The sequence below is a fragment of the Eriocheir sinensis genome, chromosome 49 (assembly GCF_024679095.1).
Source record: "Eriocheir sinensis breed Jianghai 21 chromosome 49, ASM2467909v1, whole genome shotgun sequence".
NCBI classification, from domain to species: Eukaryota; Metazoa; Arthropoda; class Malacostraca; order Decapoda; family Varunidae; genus Eriocheir; species Eriocheir sinensis.
The window spans coordinates 439,502-452,001 of record NC_066557.1 but is presented as its reverse complement, the minus strand read 5'-3'; positions in this window follow the sequence as shown (position 1 = coordinate 452,001).

Sequence of the window (12,500 nt, the reverse complement as noted above, 5' to 3'; positions counted from 1 at the left end):
CACCAAAATAGGACGCGCTATTAGGACAGGGGAGGATGCTAGAGCACTGCAGGAGGATCTCAACAAACTGTCAGCTTGGTCAGAGAAATGGCAGATGAATTTTAACATCACCAGGTGTAGCGTACTTAGTGTAGGAACACGCAACACATTACACGTGTATAGTTTAGACAACACAGCTGAGTGTGAAAGGGATGTGGGAGTGTTAGTGAACTCTAACCTAAAACTAAGGAAGCAATGTATTAGTGCGAGGAATAGGGCTAACAGGTATTAGCAGGGCCGGATTAAGCTGGTGGGAGGCCTGGGGCCTACTCTGGTGGGAGGCCCCCTTTCCAACTCCCATTGCATACACCACAAACTACATCGCTGCCTAAAGTACTAGATACCCTAAAATCAAACTGTGTATACTACATCATTCTAAACTAAATATAAATTCGCCATTGTACCAATGGCGGCCCTTCCGTAACATCACCATAAATGCTTAATGATAGAGCTGGCGAGAGGCGTGGCAGTGATGTATGCCAGTGCCACTCTCTAACACTGGCACACATCACTGCCTTACACCTGACAACAACGAAGGTCAGAAGCGGCAGGCCAAACATTGTACCGTACTTACAAACTGTGTCATTACTGTCTATACCTGACTGTACAGAGGAGTGTTAGGCATGAAAACAGTGAAATATGGTGTTACTGTGCTCATTTATGCCCGTGGGTGCCAAGGTGCCAGGCCCATAGGCGTAGGTACGGGGGGCTTGGTGGTACGTACCCGGGGGGCCCCTCCATTAAAGCTATGTCCCCCACACGGAATACTAGCATATTTTAGTGCCTGGAATCGTAAAAATGTATCTCTGGATTAAAATCTCAAGTAATTCAGGGGATATGGCCCCCCACGTACAAGACTGGTCCCACCCTGGCCCCTAAAATGAAGACCCAGATACGTTACTCCGCTGGGCTCACTGGACGCCTTCCATGGCATATCTTAGCACTTCCATATATAGTAACGAAGTTGGTACTACCCGTGATGGCGTCAATATAACATGAATCAGTCTGGGAAGGAGTAAATGGCAAGAATATAATACAAGCAGGGCCCGGCTACTCACCCCAGCCGCCGCCCGCTTCTCGACCAAAGTGTTGTTTACATGACTCTTTGCAACGGGATTACAAATACAAGTCATTATCAAATACAGTTTTACTCCTTATTAAAGCTCCCTAAAACACTTCCGCAACGTGAATTATAATTTTATGTTTAGAATCACACTACCAGAGTAACCAGACTCCAAACTTGGTGCATTATTACATTTTTTTTAGATACAGTAACCAATGATACAGTCGACAACACTAAAATAGTCGCCACTGCACTAATGTCGCCACGCTTCATATTATTATAATTTATACTAACTAAAACAGCACTTAAATAACTTACTTTTGAGAAACTGTGATATAATTTTTTTTTTTTTTAATAAATGTAACAACGTGTAAGCTGTATGTGCATGTATTTAATTATTTTCATACTGTTATAATATCAACAATAAGCTATTACTACTACTATTTTTACTATATGGGCCCTGTTTTGCGCCTTCGTGTATATATATAGAGGACCATTCCGCCAACGACCTCATTTTTTTTAAGCCACGCAGAAGACATATGCAAATACAGTAATACTTGTCTTTGTATTTCTATATAATAATATTAATAATAAAAATGACAATAATATCAACAATAAACAATTACTACTACTATTATTATTACTAAAAATATGATAAATAGGGGACCAGTGAACCTTCCTAGCTGTATATAGATATAGAGGACCATTCCGCCAACGGCCTCAATTTCTTGGAAGCCACGCAGAAGACATATGCAAATACTTGTCTTTGTATTTCTATATATTAACATTAGTAATAAGAATGACAATAATGAATGTTGAAATGTGTAGATGGCGCCACTATAAACCCGGGGATACAAAACCTACGCCTGCTTCCCTGGACTGTCCAGGGAAGCAAAAGAAAAAAAATCGGGGAAATATTTTATTTTTTGTTGGTTTTAATGGTTTAATTAACATTAACATCACACAGCTGGGCCAATTCTCTCTTATTGTCGTAAGAGAAAATGGACCATCCAAATTGCATGGATTACCATGGTAACAAAAGAAAGGAAAACGTGCAGGCACTTGACTACATGGTACTGACACTCGTTTAGTTATGATTACAATACTAACCTTATTAAATCAAAATGTATTGTTTAAATTGGTGGGAGGCCCCCTCTTGGTGGGTGGCCCGGGGCCCTGGCCCCTTGGCCCCCCCACCTTGATCCGGCCCTGGGTATTAGGCTTTACTAACAGGACGGTAACCAATAGCAGTGCAGAGGTCATCCTCAGACTCTATTTAGCGTTAGTTAGGCCACACTTAGATTATGCTGTCCAGTTTTGGTGCCCACACTACAGAATGGACATCAACTTGCTAGAATCAGGTAAGGGGAGGATGACCAAGATGATTCAGGGGCTGAGGAACCTCCCATTCCAAAATAGGCTGAAACATCTAAACTTACATTCACTAGAAAGCCGAAGAGTGCGGGGAGATCTGATAGAAGTATTCAAATGGGTCAAGGGCTACAACAAGGCGATATAAGTAAAGTACTGAGAATTAGCCAGCAGGATAGAACACGCAGTAATGGATTTAAACTAGAAAGGTATATATTTAGGAGATATATAGGCAAGCATTGGTTTAGTAATAGGGTGGTGGGGGAAATGAATAGATTCAGCAATCACATAGTGCAGGGACGATAGCTTGTTTTAAGAGTAGACTGGACAGCTACATGGACGAGGATGACAGGTGGCAGTGAGGTGTGGGTGCAGTAAGGAGACAGGGTACTGGAGCGTACGCCCGTACCGAAGGTAAATGAGGATCAAGCCTCTATCTGTAACCCCTGAAACTACACCTCACCCATCGTGAGTAGTGGGGGAGATTCTGGAGCTGCCCTGTATAGGTCACTCGGCCTCTTGCAGTTTCCCAGTTCTTATGTTCCTATGTTTCGTCGCGCGACAGCGCTAAAGCCCCTGTCACACATTCACGACAATGACTCCCGGCGCTTTCCCGACTCTGACCACGCCTCCCACCGTCGGGCCGCACGCAGACAGTTTTGGAAATTTAAAAACAATCGAGGCCCTCCCTGACATCCGTCACCCGTTGCGAATAAGCTACGGCCGTCGGATGTCCATCTCAACAACGTCGTTTCGACATCGGCTATGGTTGGCACTCAAGGGGATGTACTTAACGATGGTCGTTACGTACGTCTAGCAGCGCGACATTCCAAAACTGTCAGCGCGTGGTCTGATGTCGGAAGGGCGCCGGGAGTCATTGTCGTGAATGTGTGACTGGGACTAAACCTCAAGGTTGTGTGTGTCCCTGAGGCAGAAGGATTACTTAAAGAGCCCACATGTCTGAGTGAGAAATTTGGCTCGCCCATTTCATGCTGAGAGGGAAACTAGTGAAAAGTTTGAGAAGTTTTATGAGAATAGGGGGTGTTTGTGAGCTCTGATCTCAGTTCAAGGGCACAGTGCAATCAAGCTAAAAATCGAGCACACGGGGTACAGGGTTTTATCTCAAGGAGCGTAAGCAAGCGCCGAAGTCTTCCTCAAACTATATTTAGCATTAGTTAGACCTCATCTTGATTATGCGGCTCAGTTCTGGTCACCTTACTATAGAATGGATATAAAAATGCTAGAATCGGTAAAGAGAAGGATGACTAAGATGATTCAAGGGTTACGAAACTTTCCATACGAGGAAAGACTCACACAATTAAACTTGCATTCTCTAGAAAGGCGAAGGGTGCGTGGAGACATGATCGAGGTTTATAAATGGATAAAGGGCTGTAATAAGGGGGGTACTAAAAAGGTTATGTTCTTTTTTTTTATGTTGCGGCCTATTGCACCGGTAGGCTTCTTCCCGGTGGGGCCTGATGGTCGGCCCAACTCTTCTTCGCGGTGGGGCCTGATGGTCGGCCCAGCCCGTTCTGACGCAGGCGAGTGTTTATAGTGGCGCCATCTTGTATTGGCTCATGCTGCCCCCCGGAAGTCGTTCTTGATTCGCTTGGACGGCTTCCTCTAGAGTCCGGCTTGCTGGGTGGTCTTCAGGACAGCATGTGGGTAGTTTTAAGCTACTCAGCGGTGGCTGAAAAATCCGAGGTGGTAGCGTGGGGATTCGAACCAGTTCGGCCACCGCCTACCCCGCCTATGTTGGTAAGAGAACCGGGTAGGACACGTAGTAATGGGTTTAAACTCGATAAATTCAGATTCAACAAGGAACTAGGCAAAAAATGGTTTACTAAAAGAATGGTAGATGAGTGGAACAGGCTGAGGAGTCATGTGGTGAGTCCCAGTACAATTGTTGCATTAATAGATATATTAGATAAATTCATAGACAGTGATATAAGGTTGGGTTAGATTCACGGGAGCTTAGGTTCAAAGGGGCTGCCTTGTACAGGCCTACCAGCCTCTTGCAGACTCCTACGTTCTGATGTTCTTATGATATTAATTACCGAATGGCTGCAAGTTCTAAGGCCTCACATCTCCAAACAAAACACACAGTTCAGGAGGGCAATATGTGCCGAGGAAAGACTGACAATTACACTAATTGAATAAACAAATCAACGTCAAACATGGTGGTCGACCGCGCGGCAGAACCGTCCAGTGTGACCACGTGCATTGAACTGTGTGGTCACTGTGTTGTGTCCTCAATCGCGGCGGTAAGCGGCAGCGCGGCAGGACGGTTCTGCCGCAGCCTGCTGCGGCGGTGGGCGGCAAAACCGCCCTGTGTGACACCTCCAATTGGTTTGTGTGTGCGGCGAGACCGAGCGGCAAAACCGCCTAGTGTGACACCGGCCTTAGTCGTTAAATGCAACAACAACACTTTACCTTATAAACGGGGAAGAGCTGCAAACAGCCTAGCCCACGACAAGATCCTTTCCATCACGGGCACTCCACAGCGTATTGGACGATGACTGATAAGCACACACAACACGGCCAGCGACAAGGGCAGGTCTCGTCTCCCTCACTCCTTAGGTCACTAAAGAGCCGGCGAGGGATCATACGTAATAGCCACCCTCCCCCGAGGGTGGCTATTACACTGACTTGAGACGACTGGGCTCAGGGGAGACTTTTGGGAAGAGGAGCGACGAGCGCCGACTCTTGGCCCCATGCTCTTCTTAATTTATGTTCATGATATCGATGATGGGCTCACTTGCAAAGTATCAAAATTTGCTGATGACACAAAAATTGCTAGTAAAGTAACTGCGACACTCGACGAAGAAGCTTTACAATCAGATATAGATCGACTTGCACGTTGGGCCAATCAATGGCAAATGAAATTTAATGTTGATAAATGTAAGGTGTTGCACATCGGAAAAAAAAATAACAATCGCGTTCGGTACGTATTGAATGGCCAACAACTTTCTGCAGTAAGTAAAGAAAAGGATCTTGGAATCACTATATCAAGCGATTTAAAGCCCAGTCAGCATTGTTCAGAGGTAGTTAAAGCTACAAACAAATTGGTTGGCTTCATCGGACGAGTCTTTAATAATAAATCGGAAAAAGTAATATTAAAACTGTATAATTCGTTGGTTCGACCCCGTCTAGAGTACTGTGTACAGTTTTGGTCTCCCTACTACAGAAAAGACATAGAAGAGTTGGAACGGGTCCAACGAAGAGTAACAAAGATGATTCCTAGGTTGAGAAATTTGTCATATGAACAAAGGCTTAAAGAAGTAAATTTATTCAGCCTATCAAAACGAAGAATGCGAGGCGATCTAATAGAAGTGTTTAAAATGTTCAAAGGATTCAGTGATATTAATGCGGAAGATTACTTTACAATTGATCGATCAAATAGAACAAGAAGAAATCACAATTTGAAGATAAGTGGTAAAAGATTCTCGTCGCACGAAGCTAAACACTTCTTCTTCAATCGAGTTGTTAATGTTTGGAACTCTCTACCTTGTGATGTCGTTGACAGTACAACAGTTACGGCCTTCAAGAATAGATTAGACAAGTGTTTTGAATCCAACCAGCAACTAAGATATTACTCATTGTCGTAATAACGTTAAGTTCTTTCGAATACTGGTGTCCTTGTCCGCTTTTATCGCCCGGTTAGTGGTAGCAGTAATGGTAGTTCTTTCCTCTTTCCTACATAAATTCCATGCAGTTTTTCCATGCTGCATGGTTCTTTTTCCTTTCCTGCCAGCTTTGGGTGGAGGGATGGGGGGTGGGGAGGAGCCTTCGCCTTTGCTGTCCTTCATCTTCCACCTTTGATTAGATAGTTAGTGTAGCTTGTCACAAACAACCTCGTAAGGACCAGCAGGTCTGCTGTTGTTTGTTCTTCCTTTGTGTTCTTCCTTTGTGTTCCTTTGTGTTCGAAAGGTGGTGGTGGTGCCGCCCGCTGCCCAGAGTGTCTTACGGTATCTCTCTCTCTCTCTCTCTCTCTCTCTCTCTCTCTCTCTCGTGGTAGATGTGCGGGGGGGGGGGAGGCAGCTTCTTTGCTCCGACTACTGGGTAGACCTAGCAATAGGTACCGAGAAAAGTGGCAACAGGAGGCAGAGGAAATTACGGAGGCAGGGGGAGTGGGTAAAACTAGCGATAGCTGGAAAGGAGAAAAAACATGAGGCAGAGGAAGGCAGTAGTGATAGCTGGAAAGGAGAGAAAACAATATGAGGCAGAGGATAGCTGGAAAGGAGAGAAAACAATATGAGGCAGAGGAAATTACGAAACTAGCGATAGCTGGAAAGGAGAGAAAAACAATATGAGGCAGAGGAAATTAAGGAAGATGACATAAGTGGGTCAGCACAGACGAGAATAAGAGAGCATAACATCGATATAGGAAAGTACATAATTAAATACAGACTTTTAAATGAAAGTTAGCTGGTTGGGATGAAGGCTGCAGGCACGTAGGCTACACACGATCAGTACATTACCCCGGAAAGAAAGGTAAAGGATGAAAAAGACTGAAGAACCTTGAAGAGAAAGACATGAATCAAAGAATAAAACTGAAAATAGAGGGTAGAGGAACTCAAAAGGTAGATCAGTTATAGAAGACTACTGGAGTAAGATGACTGGAATAGACAGACACAGAGGAAGAAGGAATGGAGAACATGATGACACACAGTGCATGGGAAATGGAGAGAAACAGAGCTGTGGGAGGGTGAGAGTGTGGTGAAAGTACTGGAAAAATGGGAAGGATGCAGGCCAGGAACAGATGGAATCACTGGAAAAGAATGATTATATGGAAGTGACTGCCAGGCATGTTATAACAGTGTTATATAGAGGAAAGGGAGATTACCACAGGCCTGGAACAGGGGTAGGAAGCCTAATAATGATACACTTTGGAGGAGGAAATAATAAAGAAGACACTAAACACTAGTAGACCCGCAAGTCATGAATAACCTGGAAAAGGTTTTGGGGAATGATTAATAATGAGTTAATAAAGACAAATAAACGTGATACTGGGAGAGGGGCCAAGCTGGGTGCGGGAGGTAGAGGAGGAATGGATCCCAACATGAGGCAACCTTAACATATAAATACACATTTATGGCATAAACAGTTGTGTGTATGTGCATGAGGGTGCAGGTGTAGAGGGGTGTGGAAATGTGTGGCTGTGTTGAATGGGTATCTGTGTTATCTGTTTGCTTATGACTGTGTTTATGCTTGGCATATATAGGTGCATTTGTGTGTATGTGTGTTAGCATGCATGCGTATGATTATGGAGGTAAGTGTATGTGTATATGAATATGTATGTATGTGTACATGTCAGGGTTGGCGGTTTAAACCAAATGGTTTAAAGTGTGGTTTAAACCAATAAAAAACAGTGGTTTAAACCAACTAATAAAACCATTTTTTTCTTTTGTGTGTATCTTTGTTAGTTTCATCAGTATTGTGGTTTTATCTATATGTAAGATTTTAATTATGTACAGCAGGGTTGGCGGTTTAAACCAGGGGTGTCAAACTCAAAACCCTTCGAGGGCCAATTCATACTCTGAAGTGCCGCCATGGGGGCCAACAAGGGTAGAAAATACATTGACAAGATTGAAGTTATCGTGATACCGCGGGCCATTTATGACTATCCCGCGGGCCATGAGTTTGACACCCCTGGTTTAAACGAAAAAAACATCAATAAAACTAGTGGTTTTTTTTTTGTATCCTTGTAGTTTTCATCAGGTATTATGGTTTTTATTATATGTGGTTTTTAAATCTATGACATTGCACAGCCATTTTACTAACACCAGCATGGTAATATCAGTTGGTAAACTCAAATCTCTATTCAAATGCAGTAACTTCAAAGAAACTGAAAACATAATTTTGGTACATTATATCTAAATAAATAAATAAATAAATATATTTGCCACTTCACACTGTCGTCTGTGGACTGAAAATTGTACATACGTACAGTGTGTGTATGCTAAGGCGGCCATTGTTGTTCTGAGTCACAGGGTTGGAGAAAAACCCGGGTTTAAAAAAAAAGGGTTGTTTTGTTTCGGGGGGCTTAATTTTTGGGGGGTGTTAGTTTTTTGTTTATTCTTCGTATTTATATATTAAATCAATTTAAATAATAAATTAAAAAGTAGTCAAGGGTAAAACAAGATGTGTGAAGTGTTATCTGAAGGACAGACACTTGTTTAGGTGTTGCTCCTTTTTGGCAGGTTGGTCCCTTTGTGGCTACTGCCTCTACTGATATAGTAGTTTCAAAATGCTGTGTCGATTTCAGTAAAACAATTATCACAAACTGTGTGGCATTGGAAACTATAAGATTGAGCCCTGATTTATTCTTAGTGGAAAAGGTTGATGAAATAGAAAACACTAGTTTTTCATGTGTACGAAGTGGTGTTGTGTGAAACGATTTGCTATAGCGGCGAGGTATAGTCACGTTGTAAGATGGCCTCAATTTAAGTGCGATTTGTGGTGTGACTCTGTGATATGGCTGGGTGTAATGTGGAGTATCCGAGTATGGTTTGGCTTGTGTCGTAGCGTGGTGGTTGAGTGATGATGTGTCAGGTGTGTCTAAACAAAAACTAGAACACAAATAAGATAAAGAAAAAAAACTGTTTGATGTTATTTATATTTTTTTGGAAGATCTTTATGGATTTTCCTTTTTATTTCATGTAGATATATGGACCTTATTTATCAATAGGAAATAAAACTAAATTTTATGTAAAATATTTTAACACTTACTGTTTTTTTTTTTTTTTGGGGGGGGAAAGGGTGCTTTTTTTTTTTTTAATGCCAACCCTGATGAGTCATCATAACAGCGCCCCTAATTCCCAGGAGCGCGATGCAGCGGCAGTATGCGGTGCAGGATATAGCCTAGAAAGCTTCTCTCTCTCTCTCTCTCTCTCTCTCTTACAATTATCTTTAGCATGCAAGTGGAAAATTAGAGGAGGTCTTTCATGTTTTACTACTCTTTAACATTGCAATTCAAAAGCATGTGAGAGAAGCTGCATTTTGCCTCTTTTACAAATTGTATGAAGATCAAATGAATATATTGTTAAGGGGTTTCCTTCTTTCTACCCTATCACGGAAAAAAAGAGTAGTACTGAGGTTAACAACTAACAGAACACATTGGGAAAGAATCACGGGTTCGTGTATGTGTAGAGGTTGTATGTGTGTGGGTTTGTGGGTGTTTGTGGCAGGAGTTGGCCGCCAAACCTGTGGGCACAACAGTTGGGTGAGCGGGCGAGTGATCTATTTAACTTAATAGGATCAGAAATGCATTGACATGATAATTAAGACACAGGTTACTTAAAGGGGATAAGATAAATAACACTGTGGAGCAAGTAGGGGGAAAAAATGGAGGGAGGATGGAGAGTCACTTACGTACCTGTGGGCAAAACAGTTGTGTGAGAGGGCAAGTGATGCCCGGAAAAGCCAATTGAGTTTTTATACTCGCCTGCGACGAGAGCGGCGTCCCGTAAGAGCGGGAAAAGGGGGGGGCAAGTAGTACATATGGGTTATGATCTCTTAACTTGCAAGGTGACGAAATTTACTTTTGGAGCTGCGAAAAAAATCTATGTAAGGTGGATGACTTTATCAGATAGGACATTTACAAGCAAGGTGGCTGGCAACTGCTTCGAGGGACGGCTGACGCTGAATTCTGGCGGGACAGTGGCGTGAAGTATTGCACCACATTGTGTAATTGTAGTCTGAGGGGGGATTTGTTATGTTATACAATACATAGACAACCCAAGCTTTCCGATACTTAGTGTTATAGGTTGTGATTAAAGATAGCTTCTTATAATTAATCACATACTTATGATGGCCTTATAATGACTGATAATCACTTATAACTACTTATGATCACTTACAATGACGTACCCTCTGGTCTTTTGTTTTATATCTCTAAGTTTTTCCTCCTCCCTACACATACCGGCATTACAATGATGGAGTTAGTGTATGTACATTCTGGTCGTAGTAGTGGTGGTAGTGGTGGTGGTGGTGGCAGCAGTAACACGTCAGCGGTGATGGCGGTGTTAGCACGTAAAGGCGAGCGTTACTGCCATCACAACACCTCTTTGGACCTGACAGTATAAAGACCATTTTAGCGTTGGTAAAGCATCCAGACGACCCCCTTCCCCCTCCGCCTCTTCCCCCCTTCCCCTTCCCCCCATAACACCTGCTTGTCACCTTTCCAGCTTCCAGGACAGAGTGAAGCAAGGGAGGGGGTAAGGGAAAAGGAGAGGGGAGGAGATGAGAGGAGAGGAGGACAGAGGAGAGGGAAAGAAAGAGGCAAGGAAGGACATAAAGAGGAGGTGAAGGAAGAGGATAAAAGTAAGGGAAGGAGAGAGGGAGGGAGGGAGGGAGAGAGGGCAAGGGCAGATTAAGGAGGAGGAAGCAAGCAGCAGCCACATGAGGAGTGACAGTGGCGGTGTCAGTGGTGTCAGGCGTCCTTCACCTCGCAACACACACGAGTCGCAACACTCTGGACGTGGTGACGTTCCCTTAATGTTGCACCGCCACTTGATGTTTCTCTGTTCCCGTTGCCAAGGCAGAATTATTTTCCTATACTCCTGCTCCTCCTCGTCCTCCTCAACTCGTCGTCCTCCTCCTTTCTTCGTCCTCGTCCTTTCTTCGTCTAATGGTCTAGTGGCGGCGGGATTGAGGTGGTAGTGTATGGAGCAGTGGTAGTGGTGATGATAGCGAAGGAGTGGTAATAAATATGATGAAAGAGAGGGTGGTGATGGTGGTGGTGATGGTTAATGGTCTAGTGGCGGCGGTGGGATCGCCTTCCCTCTCAAGACAAGGTTTGTGCCTAAATATCACACCTGAGTGGATGAGGCTAGACAGGTGGTGTTGTGTTCGTCTTAGCAACAAACAAATACAAGGGTGGGTGTCTGACTTAACACACCTGAGTGGATGAGGTTAGACAGGTGGTGTTGTGTTCGTCTTAGCAACAAACAAATAAAAGGGTGGGTGTCTGACTTAACACACCTGAGTGGATGAGGCTAGACAGGTGGTGTTGTGTTCGTCTTCGCAACAAACAAATACAAGGGTGGGTGTCTGACTTAACACACCTGAATGGATGAGGTTAGACAGGTGGTGTTGTGTTCGTCTTAGCAACAAACAAATACAAGGGTGGGTGTCTGACTTAACACACCTGAGTGGATGAGGTTCGACAGGTGGGGTTGTGTTCTTAGCAACAAACAAATAAAAGAGTGGGTGTCTGACTTAACACACCTGAATGGATAAGGTTAGACAGGTGGGCTGTGTCAATTGAAAAACACAAGCAAAGCAACTGAGTTCCTGAGTTAAAAACTCCTGAATGGTGGATTAGGCAGGCAGGGATGTATTCATCTGAGCAACAAACAGGCAAAAGAGGCAGGGAGTTATAATTTATTAGCACACCTGTCGGAAAGCTGAACGGGTTAAACTTACGTTCTCAGCCACAAACAAACAAGACAACTGTGACGTTCTGAAACTTGACATTTTTTTTTATCTGCGACCAATTAGCCTGACATCGATTGTTTGTAATTTAATGGCGACTATCATTCGCGACAATATGGTGAAATTCTTCGAAGAAAATAATATAATAAATAACTCGCAACATGGCTTCCGTAGTAAACGTTCGTGTTTAACTAACTTACTTGATTTTTTTCATTATATTTTTGAAGTGTTCGATGAAAGCAGATCAGTAGATATCATATATCTGGATTTTCAAAAGGCATTTGATAAGGTCCCCCACCAACGATTGCTCAACAAACTATTGGCGCACAGTATCTTGAGTAACATTCACAATTGGCTTGTGGACTGGCTCTCTGAGCGGAAACAGAGAGTAGTTCTAAACGGTGTTACATCTAACTGGCTCGATGTCAGAAGCGGCGTACCTCAAGGATCAGTGCTTGGCCCCATGCTCTTCTTAATTTATGTTCATGATATCGATGATGGGCTCACTTGCAAAGTATCAAAATTTGCTGATGACACAAAAATTGCTAGTAAAGTAACTGCGACACTCGACGAAGAAGCTTTACAATCA